At 44.8% G+C, this 26,710-nt stretch overlaps 1 protein-coding gene across 1 annotated transcript in view; it reads left to right on the plus strand.

Annotated features, from left to right (window-relative positions):
• LOC144752100 (complement C3-like) overlaps positions 1-26,710 on the plus strand; it is a 1,799,539-nt gene that overhangs the window by 907,476 nt on the left and 865,353 nt on the right. The window lies entirely within an intron of this gene.

Genomic DNA, 26,710 nt, shown 5'->3' on the forward strand with positions numbered 1-26,710 from the left:
ATTTTCTATAAGCTTTATAGCTATGGTTTTTCTATAAGCTTTATAGCTATGGTTTTCCTTAAGTTTTCCAGGATGATTATAGCATCATCGTCATCTTCATTAAACCCTGTGGTGTCAAAACCTGGTTGGTTTGCATTTACTGCAGCTCCATCGGTTGCATTATTGTCGCCGTTAACCGACATTGTTTAATGAAAGTTGCAGAGCAAGTCTCAAGGAAACAAAGATAAGGTGCACAATATTTTGGAACACTGTATCCTTCAACATTGAATAAACCGAAAACTAATAAATAGGATTTTCGTACTACTCAGTTATGGCGGATATTTTATCCTTTTACCCACTCCAGCCGTCTATTGGAGTATTTTACGGGAAAAAGGGGTCTCTGTGAAAAGCACGATGGAGTTACTCTAGTATCTAGCGTTAAATTAGTGCCTTACCAAACTTTGGGCGCCATGTAGTGTAGTTCCTATATTCCCAATAGGCTCTACGTATTGGAATAATATATCCTATAGATTAGACGTAGGACTGAGGTCTACTAGGTCCCTATCGAATATACTAGACTTAATTGTGAGTGCCAGCTAGCTCAGAGGTCACTAGAAACTTTTTCGAATAAAGAAGAAGGGATTAGTTTCTGACAACCACATAAACATGACAACTTTGTTTCCCCAAGATAAAACTGATCTTCAGAGTCGTGGAAACAATAGATAGATATTTCACTCAGTCAATCGTGCATGCTTTGTTTCACCAGAGGTGCCGAGAAAATAGATAGACGGGCGTTTTCAATAAAAGGATTTATTGAACAGTCTTCTTTCTCAGGCATAAGAAGTGAACTGCTACAATTGTAAAACTGGTTGCAAAATATAATGCATACAGTAGAAAGAGAAGAATAAAATAATACTGTAAGAACATTGTATGGTTCCTAAACCATAAATAAATACATGCATAAATAACTGAGGCTAAAAGTACTCCACTGGTGCTTCTAAAATAGGCCTACCCCGATGTACCTAACCTAAGCTTTAGTACGAGGGAAGGAGTAAGTGAGGTGTAGCATAAATCTAGCATTCTTTTGCCAAGAATCTGTCCAAGATTTCTCTTAGGGTCTAATCAGCTCCGTACGTTGGTTAGAATGAAGAAGGTCAGGCTCAGGACTCGATTTCCCAACAACCAGCGAGGGTAGCTTGGAAATACAGGAGCTAGATTTCTCGGCAAGAAAAAAGACAGCGTCTCTCTCAGTGCGTCTGCTGGAGGGTGGGCTTCCTTCAGCACTTGCTGCAGCGAGATACGTCAGGCAAGTAGATAGTCGAACTGTTCCAAACCACTGTGTGTTTGCTAAGGCAAGTGGGGGCATATTTATACCGTGAAGTTGCCGAGTTTGATGTAAAGGTGGACATAATAACGTCATCAAAGAGTCTCAGTTCTTTGAAAACTCCATGAGTTCTTGGACAAGTCAGTTTTCGAGCACGGGGAAGTCCCTAGCTGCTGAAGCCGAGTTTTCCAAGAAATCGTTGTCGATTTTCGGAACTAGTGGAAGTATCTCTGCCGTATTTGGACTGCATGAGCTAGGGCCAAATATGGATATGATTTCTATCCCTGTATAAGGATTTGGTGTTTTATACCTATATAAGGGCATGAATCAGGAAAATTACAATAGGGTCCTAAAATGGTACACAACAACCTGGGGTGTACTTACTCCAGGAATTGAACAACAGCTGGTACTTGCACTTTCGACCTGCGTGGTTATGATGCATACAGCCTTTGTTCCACTCTCTGTTGTGCACTTTCGAGTGCACACTGGATCTGTGTCGTTCTATGCAATTGTTTTGATTTGTGGATATGGAACTGCAAGTGCATCCATTGAGGGCTCATCTTCAGTGCTCTCATGTGAGACTACTATTGCTGCATGAGGCCTACTATGAACTATTACCTCCAGCAAGTATGTGTACTTCAGCTCATCAAGTCCTGGAATATAGCTGTGGTTTTGCGGGTACACCATCGGCTTTCACACCATCTGCATCTGCTGATTGACCTGGATATTACCATGTTTTTGTTTATCCTTTGAACTTTGCTTCTCTGGCCTCTGTGGGCACATTGTCTGGGGATGCGGGTTCCATCCTAGATCCCTTTGACTGTTTGAACATGGGAAACGTCCAAGGGGCTTCCTAGAATTCTTAATTTGGTTCTTTGTTTTTAAACCAAATTGTCCGTTATTATTAATTTGCATATTTTAAATTTGCATTTTTCAATGCCTTTTGTTTGCTTTTTTTTAATTAAATATTTTATTGCCATTTTATAAACATTTTTAGGCTTGCTTTCATGCTTGTAGCTCACTCTCACCTCTGGCCAAGGGGAGGGTATTGTGATACATGACAGCACCCATACCCAGTCGCAATTTTAGTTTCACATTTTAGCTTGACATTGTTTTCTAATTGTGATTTCAGCATACTTTGAACTTATGCGATAATGTACTGGAAAAATATTATGCACGGTTTAATTTCTTAGCAAGCATTGGTATCATGTTATTCGTACACTCTATCCAAGGTTAAAGCACATAGAACATGATACCCTTGTACTTGGTTGGCAGGCTGGAGACAGCTTTAAGGCTCTAGACTAACCATTGGATCAACGCTGCACCTTTGACACAGTGCAATTGGAATGGTGCTTTTACTGGCTTCTGAGCTACATATGGGAGAGAAGCACTTCTGCTGGGTTTGTCCTGGAACGCAGCACACTGGGACTGAGATGCAGTCCGACTGACTCACACCTCTGTCCTGCAAAGGATGATAGCTTGTTCTGCACAGGCCGGCTTCCTGATATTTCATACTCAGGTATGGAGGTTAGACTATCCTAAGGGATCTGGGAGAGGGTACTCAAACTATGCTCTCGAAATTGTAGTTAGAATTAGGTAGGAGTATAAACATAGTAATGGCATGATGGTTGAACTGTTTATCTTTTTCACCATTCTTGTATTGCTGGTTACAATGCTTTGTTTCTTTTGCCTAATAATTGCAGCACTCTCTTTCTATGCAATAATGCGATTGCTTGAATAAATGTTTGAAAATTCAGTTTCTTTACCTTGACCATGCAAAAGTAAAACAATAAAAGGGTAGATCTGTTACCACAATTTTCTTGGGGAAGAAAGAGTGGTCATGTCCAAGGTTGCCATCTGGCACCCTGGTAAGTTTAGTGGTTCAGACCGGTCACTGTGAGCGAGCTAGGAACCAGGCCAACATTCTCTCATGGTATGTGTAATTTGAATTCCTTATCCTAAATTCATAAAAACTGTACAACACTTTATAGAAACAATATTTAGTTCATTCCTTCTTGATCTGCATATCACATGAAAATCAACCAGCAGCAACATATTCTGAGAATGCCAGCGTATCAGGTTGATAATAGCCATATAGTACCTTGATAACGCTGACTGTTTAGGCAAGTGAGAGTCCACATTAGTTTTGCTATGTCTATCTTTACCCTAACTTAAGGTAAATTATGTTCACGCATATTTTTTTTTAAATAATCGTTTTTTGTGCCTGCCATTTTTTATTCTCCAACATTTAACGTAATTTTTACATTATTGCCTTTTGGATGGTCCTTTGAAATGTCCACCATCTTCAATGATGTGCTGGTCTTTATCTAGACACACATGCTCATCCTCACCTAAAAGGTAATGAGCAGACAAGTCTTTGTCTTCCCCCGACTTTACCCGGCATCTTTGAAAACATGCTTCTGTTTATTAGGATTCCGTGCCTCCCCCACATCCACTATTAGTTCCAAGAATATTGGCACTATGGACTTTAGTTCCCTCATCGGTAAGTACTGATACTGATTGTCCCATTAAGATGCTCATGTAGCAGTGGCATTACGAAACTTGAGGGGGCCCACCTGAAAAGTACATGGAAGGGGCCCCCCTCCCTGGTCCATCACCCAGAACTGTTGCTGAGGGGTTGAGGGGCTTATGTTATGCCAGTGTCATGTAGTGAGAATTATTAGAATTTTTAAATGAATTTCACTTGCCATTTTAGAAACTATAGTCTGTTTACTGTCTGACATATAACATGAGTGAATATTATGTCTGGCTGAGTTTCTTCTTTGGAGATACACATCTACTGGACAACATTTGTATACAATTAAGTTCTAACTACTGCTCCAGATTATGAGGTACACCTAGCAATTTAGCATGAAAACATATGGAAAGAAATGGAATTTACATGCCAAAAACAGTATTGTTTTCCTAATTCTGGAATGTGAAATCCTCCATATACCTAACTGGCAAAAATGTGCCTGACAATTTAACTTTAGAAGACAAGGGTCCTTAGCTTACCAAAATAAAAAAAGGTGAGAATGAAATATAGGCCATAATAGGAAGCTATATTTATCCTCTGTCCAGCCGGACAGGGTATTTATTAGATGCAAAGAATAAACATTTGTATAAACGATTTTTAGGCACAGTCCTGTACCTTTCTCATGAAGAACACACGACACATAAGAGAATTTGAGAAGAAAAGGAAAAAATGAATAAGAATTTTACAGGCAAAGAAAGAGCAATACCGGCCACTTTTTGGATGTTAAATTCAAGGCGTGTGCCGGACAGCGCTAAACACAACTAAGATAAAACTGAATCGTTAGGTTATGAAAGCACTATATTAGTCGACGTTTCGATCCCTTATGCTCTAATTATACAGGAACATCATCAGGACAAAAATGACAACAATTGCCTGCCTGGAATTGTGATACAACCGCCTGTTGAGGAGGAAGGAGACAAGAAAGAAAAGAACAAGGTAGCCAGTGGCTGAATTAAGAGGTGATACTTCAACAAGTTAGACTGTCCAATTACTATGTACATTTATTCGGAACCGACTTAGCGTGTTCTATATAGTGTCTAGAAACAAGGTGAGGTTACTGGGCTGTCGCGACCATGTGCGCTAGTGACAATTTAACATCACAGAAGCCAAAGGATAGCAGGCTCTACCACGCACAAGCCCCACTTCATGTCAAACAATTAGGCTCCTGGACTCCAGGTCTAGAATTACAAATTGGAGGCATTGTCCCTGTTTGCAAGTTGGCACACAGTCTTCGCGAGGTGTACCTGACGCAGACCGGGACAGTGCGTTAGATTATATTAAAACACATAAGCACTCTTCAGCGCAGATGTGAACTTAAAAGTTTGTGCCTAGGCTGAGAAGAGCACATTAGTGAAAGACAGGGCCACAGTTTGAAAGCGTGGTTCCATCTTTCACTAGAGGCAATTCAATTCAATTCAATTCAATTTAACTTTATTTCGGTCTGTTTAGACCATAAAAGTACATAAAATATATAACATACATAGATATCTGGGACATAGCGATTGCATTTCTGAATATACATAATGGGATATACATAATGGAAGGGGGCATCACATCACACACAAATTCATCATCTATTTACAATTAAAAAATAAATTAGTTTTATAAAACAATAAATACCATTTAAAAAGAGTCATTCACTTTTTTTAAAAGTGGGAAACTGGCGCTCACTAGCATAAGATATTCCATAGCACTGTACGATTGTAAATCTAGATCATGTCGCTAATTTCTAATAACATCAACAATTCGTTAGAGGTTGCACCACACTTCATTGGACTAAAAAAAGACTAATAGTTCCATTCCATTATTAAAAAATTTCTAATGCTTCTTAAAATCTCAGTCCATTTTTAACTCTAATGTACATCACATTACAAAGAAATTTGGATATACAGAAAACCACCATTTGCCTGGTATCAGATCTTAATATACGCTCAGCTTGCCGACAGTGTCGCAATTTTAAGTTGTTACATAGTGGTTTAATCCATCTTTTCCTTGGACTTTCATAAGCGGGGCAGAAAAATAAAATATGCATGTCATTTTCCTTAACATTATACTGGTCTTTACAAAAAGTGCACTTGTCTAAGTCTTTGTCATTTGCATTGTTGCCCCATTTGGATTCGTTCTCTTTCGTAAGCAGAACCCCATATCTAAATTTCAGGTACAACGATTTGGCAATTTGTGGACTTATTTCATCTAGCAATGGTTCAAACTGTGAAGTGTCTTTAAACGTAAGAAAGGCTGTGGTTAAGGATCCTAGGCTGGTGACGTGTAGCATGTTAGTAGTTATGTATTTCCAAAATGAAGTTTTTACAACCTTGCTACATGCCCTAGTTAACTCTGATGGGCTGTCCCAATAATGAGACAAACCTATTTTTCGAAACCAGCTCGAGATGTGTCTGAACCACAGGATGCCCTTTGGAGGCCCAAAGGGCATAACCTCTTGAAGACCCCTTCTATAATGTACCAGTTCATCCGTTGACCAGATGTGTACCCAATATAAAAGGGGGTGTAATGCTGCGAGACTATTAGTGCGCTTTAAATCAATGTCCAGGAATACCGGAAGCATCGGGGTTCTATTCGGCAAAGACAATAACTTACGAATACATTTATTTTCTCCTATTTCAAAGCTACGTTTGCAGAAAGGACCCGAAAGTTCCGCCCCATACAAGGCGGATGACTGAGCCTTGAATTTAAAAACCTCAATAGCGGGGGAAACTGACTTAATGGTACTCCCTCCGTATTTCTTTGCAATTGGAATACTATGTTGTAGCAGGATTAATCTATTTTTCTCCAGCTGTGGTTTCCAAGTTAGCTTAGAATCCAGTGTGATGCCTACATAATTAAAGCTACTCACATATTCTAATATTTGACCATTCAGCTCCAAATTCTTTTTAAAAGCTTTTATTGGATTAATAGACATATATTTTGTCTTAGATGGATTAATCTCAAGCCCTTTTTTAGTACAGTAGCAATGGAAGGAATTTAGCAAGTTTTGGAGACCGCTGGGTGTCTGAGAGATCAAGATGGTGTCATCTGCGAAAAGTGAAGCAGGTATCACCTCCCCACCCAACTTGGGTGAGTCATTTGTGCATCCTCCCAAGAAACGTATAATGTAAACAAGGTGGGTGCCAGCACGCAACCTTACCTGACGCCTCTTTTCACAAGTATTTCTCTCGTCAGTTCTCCCCTCGGTCCCCATCTAACTTTAGCATAATTCTCTTCATGCAATCTGATTATCTGTACTAACAATTCGATACCGCAATATCCTTCAGATGACACCATAGTTTGCTCCTGGGGACCAAATCGAATGCGGCTCGTAAGTCCACAAAAGCTATATATAGAGTGCCCTGCCTAAGCGTTATATATTTCCAGCAAAGGAATAGGAATCTAAAGACTTGGTCGATAGTACTGGTCTTCTTTCTAAATTCAGCTTGGAATTTTGTCAATATATCAACCTCTTCCATCCATAACAATAAGCGAGCCAATATATGTCTAGCAAATTCTTTCTGGGGAATATCGATCAAGCTAATAGGGCGATAATTCGCCGGGTCGAGTCTGTTTCCCTTTTTAAAATTGTGACTATTTCAGCCCCCTTCCATGAATTGGGTATAGAATCGAATTTAGCAATCACATTACAGAGCTGATTTATATAGGGACCCCAGATGCTCACGTCGTGTTTTAAAAGATCACCAGGAATTTTATCCGGGCCTGGTGCTTTACCCGGTTTAACTGTTTCTAGGACCAAACTTGTTTTCTTCAATGTGAAGGTCAGATTTGCTGCCTTCGCTATAGTAATCATGTCCTCTGATATTTTAAAGCTGCTGCTGTCATCAGATTCAGAATAGAGGGCCGAGATATGGTTCACCCAAGTATCTTCATCTAAGAAGAGGTCCCTTTGGGCTTTACCTGTCCTATTGCCCTTAGCAATCAGATTCCAGAATCCCGCCTGATCCTTTGCCTTGACTGCCTGTAATAGATCTGCCCATACTTCCTCATCCCATGTTCTTTTTGCGTGATCTAATGTCTGTTTATATGTGCGCCTTTCCACCCTTATATGTTCTACATCTTTGTCCTTAATGGCTTTGATTAGCTCATACTTCGCTAGTCTGCAATCCTTGTTGTACCAAGGTTCACCATTTCTAGCCTTCTTGGAATTTTCTGAGTTAATTTCTTTGGGGACTTTACTCAGTACAGGGCCCAAAGCCTCTACCAGCCTGCCATGCAGGTCTGACACCCTTGCTTGTCCCAAGTCATTTTGCAAATACGAGGAGATTAGATCTGAAAAATGTAAATAGATGCTGGCCATTGTTCTATTGTCCCCAAGAATAAATGGCCATTTGACTACTCTATTTTTCCTCTTTAGTATGATTTCATCATCTGGTCTACCAGTGTCACCACCACCAGGTAAAGTTATAGAAAATATTTCTGGTGAGGCTGACAAACTCGGTGGTCACTCTCTGTTCTAGAATCTATTCTGAAATCACGCAATTGACTCCAGCATTTCAATGATACGAGTATGTAGTCTATATGACTGCGTGAATTGCCTCTATTAAATGTGTGAGCTTTGGGTCTTTCCGATGGGAGTCTCCCATTGCAGGCCCTAAGGCTATGGGCTATTGTAAATCTCAAAAGTTGTGTAGTGGATACTGTACATTTAGCTGCTTGTTCGCTAACCAACTCTGGGATATTATATGCTTCGTCTTCATCTTTCATTAGTTCACCGAAGCCCAATACAGGCTCGAATTTGGAGTTGAAGTCACCCCCTACTACGATATTTGGGTTATGCCCCAGTGACTCAAGAGCAGAATCCAACTGGCTAATCACAGCTGATTCACTACTTACAGGGCAAGGTCTATTGTAGACGTTATAAAGGTGTGAAATCCTGCCATCCTTAGCCGTTAATTTTAGTCCTAATATATCTGGGGAAGAAACATGGTGAGGGACAATAGCTATTTGTAAAGATACTCGTATCCAGGTCACCAATCCACCTGAGGGCCTGCCTTTTACAGAGGGAGTCGCCCCCACCCAATATGTTTTGTGACCCACTCTATGAGGAGTATCTAGTAGCCAAGTCTCTTGCAGGAGAATAATATCGTAAACCTCTATGTATTCATGCCAGGTGGAGTCCAGCATGTTCCTTTTTAAGCCAGCAATATTCCAAGATATAATATTTATAGCTGGTGTAGACCGTGATAATTAATTTTCCAGCCTAGGGATATTGGGGTTTAGATCAGGTACTATTGGTGGACAAAAGGAAGGAGCCTCAATATTTACAACAGAATTGTCATTGAGTCCTTTTAATAATACCATATCCAGCACTTCAGAAGTCGGTTCTTCCTGACCTTGGGAGTAATGGCCCAGCCATGTCTGTTGGTCCAGCATGACTCTCTTGTCCATACGTTTTGCCCTTCCATTCGCTGTTAGTATGTCCAACCCAACAATCCTGTCCTTTACAAGTCAATCTAGATCATCCAGAGTGGATATGATCTCAAAACAGTTATTCAACTGCACCACTGAATTGGGGTTTGTTTCAAAGCCTCTCTATTTTGGTCTGTAGAAGTATCCCAATGGTAGGGTGCTGATGCTTGTGTACCCCCGGTCAGACATGTCTTTATTGTCCAGAATTGCCCTAATCGTTTGTGGCCGCCTAAAATTTACAACCACACAATCTCCACTTATGTTCTTCCTGGATTCACCCACCCTGTGTACCATCAGAATATCCGCTTCTCTCATTGGATTGAATTGTCTGAATTTTGCTAGCCAATTAATTACTTTATTTTTCAAGCTTAGCCAATTTTCTTTCTGTCCTCTCCTGAGCACGGGAACCCCTGTTAGTATTAGGGTATATGGGCTTGATGCTGGTGGAAGCCTAAGAACATCTTCATTGGGAAGGAGGCTCAATCTTTTACTTCCTAGGTTTTTAGGCAGAAAGCCTTCCGACGTCTGTTGTGTATTATTTCCTTGTCCTCCCCCCATGGCTATTCTATTCCCTGTTGTGTGCTTACTCTTTACACTGGGGCTACTTCCAATCTGTTTGCGACAAATAGTTATTTTAGGTTCAAGTGGGATGGACCTAGATTCTAGTAGGTTTCCATTGTCCTTGACGCGGTCCCCAGTAATGCAGCTTGTAATATTCTGCTGCCACCATGAGTTTTGAAGACAAACTAGCTTCTCTTCCAGGGGTCTTAGCGCCTCATTAATGTGCGCGGCTAGGGCAGATATAAGATCTTCCTTTGCAGCATCTAGGGAACTTTTTAGAATCGACTCAAGATCCCTATTATGATCTTCAGGGTCGGTATTATTCTCATTAGTGTTATGCTCTGTCTGGGTGGACACACTCCTCCCAACAATTCTAATTGGAACAGTGCTAGATTTGGATTTCCCTCTTTGTGTCACTGTCCCAACCGTCCTAGTCTTTGACCTCCTAGGGAGTTCCGATTTCTTTTTTGTGTCCAGTGTTTTTTACCGGCAGCTGTTTCTGGTTCCTTAGTCAAGAGTCACCAAGAGTGTGGGGTAGAATACTTAGAAGATCGCTTAGTCATAGCCCCGCTATTAAAATGGATCTTAATCTGGCTGAACCCCGAACTGGAGTTGAACCATGAGATTCTCAGGGATTGCTTAGCCCTTGAGCATGGTAACTCCATCCCCTGGCTGAACTATGTTAAAAATCTAGCAGTTAAACTGGGTCGTCCAGAACTGTTTGAACAGCAGAATAAACTATTGAAGGGGGATGTGAAATGGGTGAAAGACACATACAAGCTGATGGCAGATCTGGCCAGAGAAGATAAGGAGCTGTGTAAACCAACAGTAAGGGCTCACCAGTTGCTAATAACCTCAGGAGAAATAAAACCCTATTTAAGAATCGTTAATAATATTAATCATCGATTCTTATTGACAAAATTCAGATTGAACAAATTCCATCTTCCTACAGAACGCCCAGGTTGGACTAAGGAGATGGATTTGGAGATTTGTTCTTGTGACAGATTTTCCATTATGGACACTGTGCACTTTATCTTCTTTTGTGAACATCTCCGCCCCATTCGTAAAAGGTTCATTATTCCTCCTCTTATAGATAAGGGCTTGAGACAAGTTAAACCTGCCCTTTTGTACCTACAGCTGCTGTCTAATATCTGGGAGATTTTCAATATAGCGAATTTCTTGTCAATAGCTATGAGACTTAAGAGGAAAATCAAGTGGACCCAGTGTACATAGCGGTGAATTTATGAATTGCTGTCTCCTTTTTAAAATTGCTATTTTGTGTTTTAATGTTTTTTTATATGATATTTGCAGATATTTTCCCTTACCTATACCGTTAGTGTATGTTTTTATACATGATAATGTACTGTATGGATTGCTAATTTGCACAATTTTCTCTTGTATTTATTGTGGTCTTGACTTTTGATGTTTAGCATACTTTTATGGTTTTTGTAATGAACTGAATAAAGTACTTTTGACTGACTGACTGGTTCCTTAGTATAGTCCTATTGGTAGACTAGAGATGTCTATTGATTCTATTGAAGTGGACAGATTTGTACAATCAAAAGGTAAATCATCCTCTATTTCTGTTCCTGTCGAAATCTGCAATGGGATTGCTGGAGTCCCTGATAGTCTTGGTGGATAACTCTGCAAAAAGATAAGATCTAAGGACAACCTCTTTTCAGCAATTTGAATCTCGTGATTTAAGAGGGATTCTGCCCTAAGAATAAAGGCGTCCAAAGTGCCTGCCGGACCTTTACGCTTTCTCATATTTACCTCTACTTAATCCAGTTATATAAGGGTAAAAATAAGAGAGGGACACACAATTTGACAATAAATCCCAACAATGGAGAAAGACGAAGGTGAATGACAGAACCGGCTACTTCTTCAAGTTCTTTCTTACTGGTAGGCCAAGTCTTTATCTGGGGCAAGATGTTAGGGAAAGGGCCCAGTCCAGTCTCTGTCAGGTTATGACAGGTGCGAACGGGCCCGCTCTTGGCCCGGGCGCGTCCCGTGCTGCGGGAGTGTATGGCCGATCTTAAGGGCCTCAGGCGCCCCGTTACCGCGTCACAGCCGTGCGCGCCGCGAGGCCCCCTGGGAGTTGAAGTCCGGGGCCTCGCATGTGACCAGCGTGTCTCCGTTCGCTCCACCACCAGCAGGGGATTAAGGCACCAAAGGGTCCGGGAGAAGACTGCTCCGCCAAGGGTCCAGGTAGGGAGCAGTAAAAATGAAGCCCGCAGCAACCCGCGCTGCGGGAGTGTATGGCCGATCTTAAGGGCCTCAGGCGCCCTGTTACCGCATCACTGTCGTGCGCGCCGCAAAGCCCCCTGGGAGATGAAGTCCGGGGCCTCGCCTGTGACCAGCGCGTCTCCATTCGCTCCACCACCAGCAGGGGATTAAGGCACCAAAGGGTCCGGGAGAAGACTGCTCCGCCAAGGGTCCAGGTAGGGAGCAGCAAAAATGAAGCCCGCAGCAGCCCCAGGCAATTCACATGCAGTGTTCAGTCAGTATGCCTCCTGATGACTCCTTTGTCATTGCACCCGTGTCTGTAATACGACTCTGGCGCAGTGTCAAAAAGTTCCCTCATTTGCATGAGGTTGGGCTATGACCCCAAGCAAAATATAGAATGCCCCTTTGTGATCACACCGGTGCAAAATATGCACCAGCGCTAAGGTAATTGTTAAAGGGCCTGCACAAGCATCTGCAGCCCCCTCCATAATGCACAAGAATGGAGGAGGTTTTTTTCTCCCAATTACTCCGCCGGGGGCAGAAAGGCACAGGCTTCTGAGAATGGTTTATTTGTTTCTTTGTTTAATTATGTTAAAAAGAGAAAATAATGGCGCACTGCCTTGGTGTCAAATATTCCTTCACCTGGAGGAGGAGCTTCGCGCGCATCCGAGATGGCCGCGTGAGCACAGGGCTCCCGAGACCCTTGCCGCCTCCCGCATCTATCCTGAATAATATCCTGATTCCGAAGATGGGTTATTGATGACGCAGCCCAGCTGATCTACTAGCTGCTTTCAGGAATTGATTTGGACTTCGGGTTCCTGAGCTATGACATCCTGCACTTTTGCGGCCTACCCCATGGAGACACCTGGGCCTTGAGTCGCGGCTGTACCCAGGCAGTAATTCAACAACACCGGCTAAAGGGGTCCAGCTCACGGCCCGAATTGACTTTCGGTTTCGTTTTTGCTGCCTGGCGTTGCTCCTCACCGAGACAGACGCTGGGCGCAGCTGGCTCCCGTGCTCATTACATAGGCCAGGAGCCAGCGAGTGCTTGGCTGTGGAACTATATTGGCTTTTATCTGCCTTTGGTGATCCCGTGGGTGAACTCTGAGGAGCCATTTGGACCAGATCTCAAGCGCCCCTCCGGGGCACCCAGCCCACCATGACAGGCAAGCCCGAGGGTGACAAACGGAAAGTCAAGACCACCTTCCGGGGAGGTGCAACCCAAACGACTGTTATGGATCGTTACACCCATCCTAAAGGACCCCCCGGTGGCACACCAAGGGTCCGGGAAGAGGCGACTGATGACCCTACTGTGTCGGCGGATTTAACGTTACAAGACGTTATGGGCGCCATTGCTGGCATCAAGACATCTATCGGCCAGCAATACGAGGCCCTGGCCCTGAAGCTAGACACAGTGGCCATCGACGTTAATCTTATCAGAACGGACTTGGCGAAGACTAATGAGAAGGTCAAATCTCTAGATCTGAAGACCTCCAGCCTCACGACGGACATGTCCGACTTGCAAACGGAAGTACGCAACCTGAGATCCGCCAACGATTTCTTTGCTCGTCGGCTGGAGGATTTTGAGGGCCGTGCAAGGCGCAATAACGTGCATATTATTGGGGTCCCGGAGGACTCTGGATCGCTGTCCACTGATCTTCGCATCGAAGACCTCATCCTCAATCACCTCACCCCCAAGGGACTGAATAAATTCTTTGTGGTGGAACGTGCGCACAGAGTGCCGGGAGGACAAGCGAAGCCAGGTTTCCCCCCGCGGCCGATCATCGCCAGAATTTTTAACTTCAGAGACCGAGACGCCATTTTGCAGGCTGCGCAGACGGGCGGCCCTACGCAGTTTGAGAACACCACGGTGAACTTCTATCCGGATTTTTCCCAGTCCGTCCAGAAGCAAAGAATGGGATTTCAGGGGGTGAAGAGGCGTCTCAGGGATATAAACTTGAAGTATGCGATGCTGTTCCCGGCCCGGTAGCGTGTGGAATATGAAGACCGGACACTCTTTTTTGATCGCCCGGAGGGAGTGAGTGACTGGCTAGATACGTTACCTACCCGTCGCGATCGAACGGAACAATCAGGTGGTGCTGAAGGGGGACTATTGGAACAAGAATGAACAATGTAGCCCGAGTCCTGGACAATGAACACAATAGACAACTGTGGCTTGCTGATTTCTGTGATCGTCTGCTTTTAAGTACACACCCGGAGGTGGCGGGGGAAAGAGGGACCCTTTCCTCCTCTGGGTTTCTTTGTGTAAATTATTTTTTTGCTAGGGCGACAGGCACACTGCAAGTTGGGGTGGCTTTTGAGTCTATGCAGGGGTGCAGGGTGGGGGGAGTTGCGCTGGGGTATTGTTGGGGGGAAGGGGGGAAGTATGTTGGGAGTGTTTCCTTTTCTTTCTTCTTCTTCTTCAAGGCAACGGACTGTTACAACTTTGGACTTTGGTGTGGTGCTCGTTATGAGGTGGGAGATCATTGAGGGTTCGGATGGGGGGTAGGAGGCTGAAACTACTGTGCTGGAATGTGAATGGGTTGGGAGACCGGATAAAGAGGGGGCAGATGTTGCGACGCCTCTCCCCTGATGTCGTGCTACTGCAAGAGACTCATTTGATTGGAAACGCTTGCTACGCTCTGAACAGGCGGGGATATTGTCTCGCTGCTCATTCTGGGTTCACCTCTAGTTCTAGAGGGGTGGGTATCTTGGTCAGGACTTCTCTTCCCCTGGAAATCGATGACTTAGTTCTGGATGCTAGGGGGCGATATGTTGCACTCACAGGCAGGTGGGAGGGGAAAACTATCTCATTGATATCGGTGTACGTCCCACCTGGCTTACAAACCACTACTCTTGCGGGCTTGGGACGAGTAGTTTTGGGTCTCCTGAATGGTATCCTGATACTGGGTGGTGACTTTAATTCAGTTGTCTCCGGGAGGGAGGATCGCTATCCCCCAGAGACCTCACAAGTGCACAATCTTGGTTGGGTGAATTTTTGGAAGCATTGAGGCTCGTGGATTGTTGGAGATTGATGCATCCAGAACAGGCACAGTACACTTTCCACTCAGGCGCACATGGTAGTCTTTCTAGATTGGATTATATTCTGAGACCGGCGGCCCAGTCTTCGTCAATTGGGGAGATTAGACATCTGGCTAGAGGCATATCGGACCACTCCCCTCTATGGTTTCAGATAAATATGAATATAGGCGCTGATGGGAGGGTGGCACCAATTAATCCATGGTATATTCACAAACCCAAAACCCGTACTGAACTGATTAAGTCATTGGATCTGTACTTCGCAGAAAATGTGGGGTCTGTGTCTTCGCCTGTCTCACTGTGGGAAGCGTTTAAGACGGTCATCCGGGGACAAGCATTGTCGTTAATTGGGTGTGCTAAGAAAAGTAGAAATGAGGCAGTAGTCCGTCTTGAGACTGAAATTACTGAGTTGGAGAGTGCCTTAGAGCGGAATGTTACCCGAGATACGCTTCACGTCCTCAGTCTCAAGCAACTTGAATATAAGAATTTGGTCACCGACGCAGCTAAGATGATGGGTAGGGAACAGCAGGGACGACTGTATGATGTGGGCGATAAGGCAGGGAAATTGATTGCTTGGTTGGATAGAAAGGAGAGGGCAAGCTGTGTGATTCCAGTGATTGAGAGACCTGATGGCACGCGAGTGACTGACCCTGTTGACATTGTTGAATGCTTTGCTGATTATTTTCGAGAAGTGTATTCTCCGATATCTGACAGGCCCGAGGAGGATTCTCATTTGTTGCTAAGGGATATTGCGTTGCCTTGTTTGTCAGAGTCCGACAGGGACTGGTTGGATGCTGCACCCTCAGTTGACGAGGTAGCTCTCGCTGTGCGCTCTATTCGCTCCGGAAAGGCTCTGGGCCCTAATGGTCTTCCCATCGAACTTTATAAGCTGCGCCCTGACAGGCTAGCGCCATATCTCCGCGATATGTTTTTGGCAGCGCGGGAAACTGGCTCCCTTCCTCGTGATCAGCGCCTTGCGACCATTGTGGTGATCCATAAGGAGGGGAAGCCATGGGACCGCTGTGCGTCCTACAGGCCTATCTCGCTCCTGAATGCTGAACCTAAGATTCTTGCCAAGCTGCTCGCAAACCGCCTGATAAAAGTAGTCAGTGAGTTGATCCATCCGGATCAGTCGGGCTTCATTCCAAATCGCAACACAGCATTGAATTTGCGGCGCCTACATGGTGTTCTCGCGAGGGCGACGTCACTGCGTGAACCCACCATCTTGGCGTCCTTGGATGCCACGATGGCCTTTGATACGATCTAATGGCCGTATCTCTGGGCTGCACTTGCAAAATTTGGTTTTGGCGCTGGATTTATTAGTTGGGTAAAACTTCTGTATGAGACACCACTGGCACAGGTTGTGGTAAATGGTCGGGTCTCCGGGCCCTTTGTTCTTGGGAGAGGCACGCGGCAGGGTTGCCATCTGTCTCTGCTTCTCTTTGCCCTTGCTTTGGAACCCCCTCGCTGCCTGGATACGGTGGGAGCCCTCGATGAGAGGCATACACTGGACTCCGGATTTTGAGGACCGCATATCGCTCTATGCGGACGATATTCTGTTGTACCTCACGTCGCCTCAAAAATCGTTAAATGTATTGTTCGACGTGCTTAACTCGTTCTGGAAAAACTCCGGCCTCGTCATTAACTGGTCTAAGTCCCACATATACGTGCTCGCTGGTGGCATCCCCCTCCTGCCGTGTGGATGTCCTATCCAGGTGACGCAGTCCGGTTTTAAATATCTGGTAGTTTTTATATCATTGGACCCTGCGGTCCACTACGATCGTAATCTACTTCCTCCGCTTCAACGTTTACGATCGGACGTAGTGAATTGGCGTAAATTACCGTTGTCTCCACTAGGGCGAGCAGCTCTTTTTAAAATGATGTCCTTACCGCGGTTTTTATATGCACTCCAGAATGCATTTGATGTGATTCCGGCGAGGTACTTCTGAGAGGTAGAGTCTTTGCAGAGGCAATTGATATGGGGCGGGCATTTGCGTATCGCTCTTCCAAAGTTAACGTTTCCCTGGTATGACGGCGGTATAGCACTTCCAGATATCAGGCAGTATTATTGGGCTTCCCAGCTTGCTGCAATTAACCACGGGATGTATGGTCCGGCATTGAATCCAGCGTTTGAAATGGATAGATGGCTGTTACCGGGGGGAGACTATAACAGGGCGCTCTATTATGGATCCTCTCTCTTACAGCTTTCGGGACCCACCGGGATAGCCGTACGAGTGTGGCATAGTGCGACTGCGGCCATGGGCTGGAGAGATCGATTAACCCGTGCGACTCCACTTTATGCTTCTGTGAGACTGGGTTGCCTGTGGAGAACGAAAGGATTCAAAAAATGGGATATGATTGGTATCAGTAAAGTGCGTGATCTTTGGGTTAAGGGCAGGATAAAGACTTTCGCAGAACTACAGACGGAATATAAACTAGGTGATAGGGAATTCTTCCGCTATGCTCAGGTTCACCACGCGTTGAATTCGGTTTTCCCCGTGGGTAGCGACATTCCGGAATCTTCCCCCCTCGAAGATCGTATACTAGATGGTCACGTGCCGGATAGCACTATTTTTCTGATCTACAAAAAGATGATCAATGATCGCTCGAGCTTGCTCGAGCACCTAAGGGCGACTTGGATTGCGGATGGTATTGAATTAGACGACGAGGACTGGCAATCTGTGGTATCCTCACCCAAAGAGGTCGCAATCCCGGCCCGTCTCCGCCTGGTCCAACTTAAAATCCTTCATCGGTTTTATGTCACCCGCCCCCGCTTGATCCGTATGGGCTACTCGACGGATGGCTTGTTAGGCGTGGTTGTGGTCTGCCTGGTACCTTTCTCCACATAATTTGGGAATGTCCTGAGATGGTGCTTTTTGGAATTGCATACATGAGGTGATGAATGAAGTAACAGGTGTTGTGATGTTGCCAGAGGCCCGACGATGTTTGCTGAATGCATGGGAGCCAAATGACTATGATGTGTCGCAGATACGAAGGACGACCCTTGGTAATATGATTGCTAAGTGAGACATTGCACAGGTTCCCAGAGGCCCCCCACAGTGACGGCCTGGAAAGAGAACATGGACTGGTGCATGTGGCGAGAGGCAGACCCAGAAAATGGGGGAAAATTTGGAACCAATGAAACTCGTACCGGGGAGATATATGTACGCCCCCTCTCACGGAGATCTTTAGTCCCCCCCAGTCTCCTTGACCCGACATTCCTGATGTAGTGTAGCGTCTTTTGTTCTTGAATTTGTGTTTCCGGCCTCCAGCCCCCTCATCTGTGTAAAGCAACTCCTGTATCGTACTACTGTGTATCTCCCGTCCTCCTTGAGCGCTCGCCCGATTGATGTATTAATGTTTTATTGCCTTGTCTGTTTTTCTATCTTCCTTTCATTATAATAAAAAAAGTAAAAAATATATATATATATTCCTCCACCTCACAAAGGGCCAAAACATCTTTATGTTCCCATTAGGCAGACTTAGATCTTAACTCCCAGTAAGCCCCTCTAGAGGGCAAAAAGCCTTCAGACACCAATGAATATATTTAAAAACAATTGAGTTGGACAGGTTTGCTTTGGCATCCAGCCTGACCCCCTCTCCTAGAGGCCACAACAGTATTTCTATTTCACCTGGCAGGGGCAGAGTAGCAGATTTAACCACTTCTGCCCTCTCAGGGTTAGCCTTACAGTTTGAGATCCCAGGGGTGGGGGTAGCGGTGCAGAAAGCCCACTATTTACTAAGAAATGTATATATGTTTAAAAATTGGGGGTGTCTTTGGGCCTGACCTCCACCCTTAAGACCTCAACAGTCTTTCTGCTCTCCCTTGGGAGAGATTCGAGGATTTATTCCCAGTATACCCACTGGTGCGGAAAGGCCACTGAATGCTAGAGGTAGACTATGTTTTTATAAATAGAACGGGGGTGGACCGACCCATCCTGGTATCAGGTTGCAACAGTTCCTCAAAAACCCCAACAGTCTTTTTGTCCCCATGGGTCTGGAGTATCTTCATTTTCATGGCAAATAAGACCAAGTTGGTATTCATTTGGAAGTGATTTTGAAATATAAGAGGGCAGAAAGGTATATAAACCCTTCCCCCCAATTATGCCTCCATATGAGTGTCAGAAAGACTGTCTGATGACAGTGCTGTGAAAAGGTGGACAACTCCCAAACGGCATTCAGTTTCATACTTTTTCCATGATCATCTGGTGGCCTTTCGAACTCATGGAATAGGCGGATTGGTGGTAAACAACTCAATATGCTCAAAAAGGAGGAATTATAAATGCAACAGACTAACGGGAAAAAAGTAAGAAAAGGTAAGGACTTAAACGATGAGCCATATAGATATTGGTCCCCACTCCCCTAGAACCTAATAGTATTTCTACCCCAAACCGGAGGGTTTACCTCTCTCTGCCATTACACATGTCAAAACAGCACCCAAAGAAATCCCAATTTTTGTTCACTTACCAAAGTAAATGGTTGCACCAGTTGGGCTCACGTCGGCTGGCAGCAATGCAGCCCTACCAACTGAGGCATTTCTGAAACCTAGAGAACCAGGGAAATCTAGAGTGGTGTGTCTTCATAGATCCAGTACATTTTCCCCATATTTATGTGACAGAAAACCAAAGCACTTTTAGCCAATGGCCAAAGTCTTACCACACTACGTTTTCCAATTGAAATGCTGTCTCCCTTTTATGGGTGGACCTAATGCACGTTATTGGTTCAGATCTCAACTATAACAATCTGAAGACCTTGATGCCTTCATCTCGTTCACATTTACGACCGGTTCCTGTCACAGGCAACAGGCCTCCCAACAGAAGTTGTTTATCCTTGATATCGGACGAAGTGTGGGAAAGCTGGGTGGCGGGAATTGCGTTGATCCCACAGACTCTGGAACTTTGTCTCACAGAGATGTGAGGATAGAAAGGTGATTTAAGCTAGAATTTGGTGTTGGCAGGGTATTCGGTGAAACAAAACATAATGGAATCCACACAGGTTACACTGCCATGTACTCTTCTCAGTGTCTAGTGTTCCCAAATTTCTAGGTCTGGTTGAATTCCCTGGGAGGTGGCTGAGCCAATGCGCAAATACCACAGCCACCCACATCATTAGAATGGGTCGTTTTCTAAGGCAAAATCTTGATGTATCTTAGTTGCTTTTTGGTATTTTCCCTTTCGCAGGCAATATGCTGAGCCACAAAAGTGGGGTACTGTTTTTATCAGTAGAAGTGTGGAAACACAGAATAACAGAATACTCGTTGTTAAATTCCTTTCCTCTTCAATTCAAATGTAAGCCAGTGTGCAAGAAAGAAAAATATATTCTAAAGGCTCTGTGTATTACATGATAAAATGGGTTACCCCCAATTTCAGTGTGACACAAATGATCAATATTTCAAAACATAGTATCTTGATAAGGGCAGGGGATGTCCCAGAAAATGGGAAAACGTGTGGCAACAATGGGAAGATTACAGGGGGATTGGGATGAGTATTGATCAGCTAGGCAGGATGGGCTCTGGGATTTGATGATTCTGACTATTACTATCTGAGTGGATATTGATAAATAAAATGTATACTCGAATGATACTGTGACCAACCCATTGTAAGCATTTGACCATGTATGTTAAAGCTGACTACTGTTTAATAAAAAGAAGTTAAAAAAAAACTCAGTATCTCGGGAATATAAAATACAGAGGTGAGTAGTGTGAGCTTGGCGCTGGTAGCGAGTGGTGTAATACAACAAGAGTCAGGCGCTAGTGCGGGTGATTTGAAAACCGTCTAGCGTAATAATCTTTTTATAACCTTGTGTAGCCGCTTCGGTGCTAATTGACTTTTTAAACAACTGGGGGGTGAATTTGTTTGCTGATTTTTAAACATTTTGGTTTGCACTTGTTTCCCCCTGCACTCACCTGATCGGTCCCCGGTCCGTCACGGCGATTCTGTGCCGCTTGAACGGAGGGACGCGACTCCTCCCCCTTGCTGCCTACATAGGTGCCTGCTGAAATCGCTGCGCTGGTGTGAGCAGTGTGAGCTTGGCGCTGGTAGCGAGTGGTGTATTACAACGAGAGTCAGGCGCTAGTGCGGGTGATTTGAAAACCGTCTAGCGTAATAATCTTTTTATAACCTTGTGTAGCACTTCGGGGCTAATTTACTTTTTAAACAACTGGGGGGTGAATTTGTTTGCTGATTTTGAAACATTTTGGTTTGCACTTGTTTCCCCCGGCACTCACCTGATCGGTCCCCGGTCCGTCACGGCGATTCTGTGCCGCTTGAACGGAGGGACGCGACTCCTCCCCCTTGCTGCGTCACTTCCCGGACCCCCTACATAAGGAAGATGGCTACTCGACCGCGCAGCGGGCGAGCGCAGCGGGCGTGCCGACGGCGCACCTAAGGCAAGTTCGTCTGCGACCGGTCAGGGCCCAGGGCCATAGACCATACTCCGTTCAAAACCTACACGTCTGCTGATCTCTCTGCTTTTCAAGGCAATTGGCCCCTTAGTCCCTCCATGCTTGAGCGCATCTCGGCTCTTAAAATCTCTGCCCCTCTCCCCCCCCCCCGGCCCTCCCGCCTTGGCCTTTGTCAGCTGCTCCTTTGGCACTCCCTCCCTCCCCTCCTCTTTATTTGCCCAACTCGGCGTCTGCCTATCTCCTAAATACCCGTTCAGCGGTTAGACACCAGCTTGAACTGTTCAATCTCTTGGACACTGAGATCCCAGACTTCCTGTTCCTTACGGAAACCTGGTTCTCCGCAGACTCACTGCCGGATGTTCTATCCGCGCTCCCCGACTCCTATTATGCCCTTCGAGCTGATCGTCCCGACGGAAAGGTCGGTGGGGGCGTGGCTATGATCACCCGATCCTATCTTCAGTTCCAGCCGCTTCCCTGTCCCTCCATTCCTAATGTTGACCTGCTAGTGGCCCGATCAATGAATCTCCCGGTCCCCCTCACGGTTGTCCTTCTATACCGTCCCCCCCAGTCTATGCCCAATTTTGTGCCTGCACTACACGAGCTGCTGGCCACTCTTGTGGTCAACAACTCGTCAGTTCTTCTACTAGGCGACTTCAATTACTGGCCTGGAGACCCCATGGAAAATCAGACTTCTAAAGATCTTTCTGACACTCTGTGCGGCCTCAACTTCATATTTCACATTCACTCTCCCACTCACGTACATGGCCATATCCTTGACCAGCTTTGGTCAGCTAGCCGAACCATATCGTCCACCACCATCCTTCACTGCACTTGGTCGGACCACTCGCTCACCTCCTTCTCCATTAACCTCGGAACAGTTGATAAGCCCCCCCTGCCTAAAAACATCTTGGCGCGGAACTGGAACCGGGTGGACTTCAACACTCTCTGTTCCTCCCTGGCGCCTTCTCTCCCCAACCTATCTGATCTTTCCTTTGATCACCAAGTCGATGCTGTCAATACCTGGCTGTCTACATCCTGCGACCTGGTTGCCCCCCTTAGGAGGGTCAAGGCGTGTCGCCTCCATGAGGCCAATAAGTGGTTTTCCGACGACCTTAAAGCCCTTAAATTGGCCTTGCGACAGTCTGAACGTCAGTGGAGGCGCCACTACTGCCCCTCTCTGAGAGTCCAATATAGGTCTCTCCTTAACAACTATAAGAGAGCTATTATATTGGCCAAACTTGACTACTTCTCTGGTAAAATATTGTTAACAGCCAACAAACCCAAGGAGATCTTCTCTATTGTCCATAATTTGGCGGCATCCGATTGAGTCAATTCCCATCCCGTCCCAATCCCTCTGCCTTTCCTTGAATGATTTCTTCTTTGAGAAGATCGCCAACATTAAACTGAACATTCATCAACCCTCCTTGCCTTTCCTCCCTCCTTCCCTCCCTCCCTTGTCCTCCTCTCTCCACCACTTTCCTCCCATTTCGAAGGAATCCTTCCTTGCTCTGCTAAATAAAGTCCGGCCCGTATCTTAAGGGCACTGTTCTCTGGCTGCCCCGATCCCCCCATTTCCCTTCTCAACGCCTCCATTTCTCAGGGCACAGTTCCGGTTTCCTTTAAATCAGCTACAGTTATCCCCATTTTAAACAAACCCAGCTCTGACCCCACTATTCCTGCCAACTTCAGGCCTATTTCTTTGCTCCCCTATTTAGGCAAGATACTGGAGAGCCTCATCACCTCCTGTCTTTCGGCCTATATCAAGGACAACCACCTCCTGGCCTCCCGCCAAGCTGGTTTCCGTCCGGCCCACTCAACGAAATCTGTGGTCCTGTCGGTCCTGGACGAACTGAAGAGTAAGGCTGATTCCAACTCCCCCCAAGCCTTGGTGCTTCTTGATTTGTCAGCTGCCTTTGACACGGTTGACCACTCCATCCTTCTCGACCGTGTCAGGGCGGCTGGCATTCACGGCACCGCTCTCTCTTGGCTCGCCTCATTCCTCGAAGGCCGGACGCAGGCTGTCTGTATCTCTGGTTTCTCTGCCCCTTCCCGCTTGGTGTCTTGTGGGGTCCCCCAGGGTTCTTCTCTTTCTCCCCTCCTTTTTAACCTTTATGTCTACCCCCTTATTGTTTCTTTGCTAAACATGGAGGTATCCGTCTACAACTACGCTGACGACCGTCAGCTAGTTTTTTACCTTTCCCACGATTTGGACTCCCTTCTCAAATTTCAAACAACACTCATTTTTATTTCTGATTGGATGAACCAAAACCACCTAAAATTGAATCCGGATAAGACGGAGCTGATCCTGACTGGGGGTTCTACTAGTCCATCGACCCCTGCCTTCTGGCCTTCCATTCTTGGTCCTCCCCCAGTCCCTTCTGCCTCAGTCAAAACTCTGGGAATAAAAATCAGTCAGGACCTTTCCATGCGCCCTCAGGTCAGCTCCGTGGTTTCATCCTGCTTTTTATCCTTAAGTACTATCCGTAAGATCTCCCGTTTTTTTCCTTTGATGCCCTCAAGATTATTGTTCTGGCCATGGTTCTCTCACGGGTGGACTATGGGAACTGCTTGCACGCGGGTATTCCCTCCTATGAGCTGCGCCGCCTGCAGTCCATCCAGAACCAGGCCGCCCGTCTTATTTTTCGGTTACCCAAATTTCATCACACTACCCCTCTTCTTAGATCCCTTCATTGGCTCCCCATCCTGCAGAGAACCCTCTTTAAAATGGGCTGCTGGGCCTTCATGGCCCGGGCTCGTCCGGCCCCCGCTTTCATTAACAACATGATCACCCACTATCTACCCTCTCGCAACCTCCGCTCTTCTAGCCAGGCACTCCTCTGTGTTCCTCGCTTCCGTAAGTCCAGAGTAGGCGGCTCTAGATTTGCCATCCTGGCCCCCCGCTTTTGGAACAGCCTCCCATTGACCATCAGATCTATTACCGTCTACCTGCACTTCCGTAAAGCCCTCAAAACCCACTTATTTTCCCAAGCATTCTCTGATTAAAATTCTCTCCCCGGCGCTACGCCCACCTGCTAAAGACTGTTCTACAGCGCCAGGAAGCCGCTTGGCCACAGAGCGCTTTATAAATATTTTCAAATTTCAAATTTATAAATATTTTCAAATTCAAATTTTTGCATACCCATTTTTCATTCATTAGATTTTACCCCATGAATAATAGCTGATTGGTATTCAATGAAAAATTATTATACGGTGTAGCTCAGTAGCTGCCAATGGGTACTGCATGTTTTCGGACATCCAAAAACACTGTATATCTCTAAGACCAACCGAGGTAGACTGATACAACAGTATATTACTTTTATAACCTATCTCACAGGTCATCCGAAATTACCATTGGCTGGTGATCAAGAACCGTATAAAATTTAAAGCTCTCTGTCTCACTTGTAAAGCCATACACAAACAAGGCTCCCAGTTTCTGATAAAACAGTTAGCTATCTACTGTCCCAGCAGACAACTTAGATCTGCTACTGCGCATCAGTTGATGGTACCACGTACAAAGACGGTGTCTTGGGGAGACAGACGTTTTGTGGTGACAGCAGCCAGGCTCTGGAACGCTTTACCATTACAGATTCGCTCATGTCAATCCCTATTCCAGTTCCGTAAGAATATAAAAACATGGCTGTTTAATCAGTAAAATCAGTCTTGGATCCTGCACTGAGTCTATAGCGCTGAGACGCCCAAGGGCATTTGTTCGCGCTTTATAAACGTCAAAAAATAAATAAATAAATAAATAAATATTACTTTTATAAATCGACCATCATGAAACATAATTACATATGAGAACATTGTCACCAATTTCTATTTTTTCCTACTAATTTGCATTATTTTGTGAAAACCATAAGAGATCTACACAAATGATCCATTTTGCTAAATTTTAAATGTTGTCTACTTTTCAGATTTGTACAGATTTCTGGATGCACCTGTAGTTTCCCACAACAAGCTGAAATTAGGTAGAAACCCCAAAAATAAGAAAATTAAAAAAATGATTTTTACAACTCTACATGTTCATGAAAACTGGGAAGAGGGTGATCTTAGCATACTAATCTTTCGTTGATGTCATTTTAGTAAAACATACAATATACACTTTCTTGCATAGCATTTTTTCCCATCTTTAAAAACCTATTTCCCATATTTTGGGTATTTTCTCAGTTTCCAGCAAGGCAATCAACAAACCCTTGTTACTTTGGAATCCGCAATATGTGGGGAAAAAATGCAAGTTTGGCCTGGGTATCACTTGAGGAGAAAAAGGTTAAGAAAGCTGAAGCTTGCAATGCCACAAACATAAAAAAGCTCACTGTTTAAATCTCAGTAGTTAAGAGGTTAAAGGCAGGAAGCACATTTTAAAGATCTTACTGCAACACTGAACTTGTTGTTATGTTGCAACAGTATAAGATGGTTTTGCCGACTCCTCAACATAGAAAGTAGCTTGGTTCAGAGTCAGCAACTGCCATGACAGCTCACTTGAAAGTCTGTCCTGGTAAAAGGCAGAAAAATGGCAACAGTGAAGCCTGTGGCAGCTCAGATGTTGGCCACCTCAGCCAATTGGCATTTATGACCTGTTGGAACATGTGACTCAAGTTGGTGTTAATCGGTTTCGTTGAAAAGAAAATTGAGACAAATAATACATAATTTTAAACTCCAACTGATATAATACTTCTAAAGGTATGTCTAACATAGGTTTTGTTTTTCCTATTGGCTGATTTGCATTTACCACAGGAACTGTTTGTATAATTGGCGAATTAAGGGCATGATTTATAGTTGGTGAGGGTAATCCGCCCACCACATTTAGAGATGTCTGCAGGCACTTCGGTTATCTCTTGCATTTAGAGGAACAGCTGTCATAGCAGTTCCTGTAAATGTTTAAAGTTTGACAGATGGCTACGTCAACATAACAGAGCCGACCATTAAACTTTCAATGTTTTTTTCAAAAACAAAACCCCAAAGCAGGATTTTATTTTTTAAACTAAAAAACTTAGTGACCCCCTCAACGTGGCAGTTTTCGCCCTTGGTGTGGGGGTCATTTTGCAGTTTTCACTCTGGCACTAAGTGCTCTTATATAAAGAACTGGTTTCCATTTAAACAAGTTGTTGAGTTTTTGATTGTGATATATAATGTTCTAACCACAAGTGGACAGGAGGTATGATATATATAATTGTTAGCATTTCTGGACAGTGTTCTCTTAAGAGGAACCACAATTACTATAATT

Source organism: Lissotriton helveticus, chromosome 1_1 (assembly GCF_964261635.1).
Source record: "Lissotriton helveticus chromosome 1_1, aLisHel1.1, whole genome shotgun sequence".
In the NCBI taxonomy this organism is placed as follows: Eukaryota; Metazoa; Chordata; class Amphibia; order Caudata; family Salamandridae; genus Lissotriton; species Lissotriton helveticus.